Below are 1,210 nucleotides of genomic sequence, written 5' to 3'. Positions count from 1 at the left end.
CCTTTAATACCCTTCCCTTGCCTGAGTGCATTAGCTAGAACTTCCAGCTCTGTGTTGAGTACCCTTTGTATACACAAATAACAGCCAAGTTGAGAGGTCAAACAAAGACATAATTCCCCTCACAGTAGCTTAAAAGAAAATGAATATACCTAGCAAAAGAGGTGAAAGACCTCTCTTAAGAGAATTATGAAGCCCTAATTAAAGAAATAAAAGAAGACATCAACAAATGGAAGAACATATCATGCTCTTGGCTGGGAAGAATCAACATTGTTAAAATGTCTATACTGCTTCAAAGCAATCTACAGATTCCATTGCAATCCCTATGAAAATGCCAACATCATACTTTGAAGAACTGGAAAAACTAGTTCTTCATTCTGTATGGAACCAGAAAAAAGCCATATAGCCAAGGTAATTCTTAGTAATAAAAACAATGCCAGAGGCTTCTCTCTACCAGACTTTAGGTTATATTACAAGTCCACAGTGATCCAAACACTACAGTATTGAAAAAATAGAGACATAGACATATAGAACTGAATAGAAAATGGAGAAATGAACCCAGTCTCTTAAAGGGAAAAGAGTCTCTATTCAATAAATGGTGCCAGCAGAAGTGGATAATCACATATAAAAGAATGAAACTGGGCTTGGTGCCCGTAGCACAGTGTTTATGATTTGAGCCTGGCCCCAGCCAGCTAAACAACTGCAACAACAACAACAAAAATAGCCGGAAAAAAAAAATAGCCAGGCATTGTTGCGGGCACCTATCGTCCCAGCTACTGCGGAGGCTGAGGCAAAAAATCGCTTAAGCCCAAGAGTTTGAGGGCTTGTTCACAGTTTGGTGTGAACTCTGACATCATGGCACTCTATTGAGGGTGACAGTGAGACTTTGTCTCAAAAAAATAAACAATGAGACTGGACCCGCAACATTCACCACTTACAAAAATCAACCCAACATGGATAAAGATTTAAATCTAAGACATGAAATGATGAAAATCCTAGAAAAAGTATGGGGAAAATGCTTGAGGATGTTAGCCTAGGAAAAGACTTTTATGAAGAACACTTCAGAGGAAATCACAACAAAAACAAATGGGACTTGATTAAACTGAAAAGCTTTGGCACAGCTAAGAACACAAGAATCAAATAGACAGCCTTCAGAATGGAAGAAGATATTTGCATATTATGAATCTGCCAAAGGCTGGATGACTAGGATCTA

This window comes from Otolemur garnettii, unplaced genomic scaffold, assembly GCF_000181295.1.
Source record: "Otolemur garnettii isolate 467f Iridium unplaced genomic scaffold, OtoGar3 scaffold00108, whole genome shotgun sequence".
Taxonomy (NCBI): Eukaryota; Metazoa; Chordata; class Mammalia; order Primates; family Galagidae; genus Otolemur; species Otolemur garnettii.
This window is presented reverse-complemented; position numbering follows the sequence as displayed.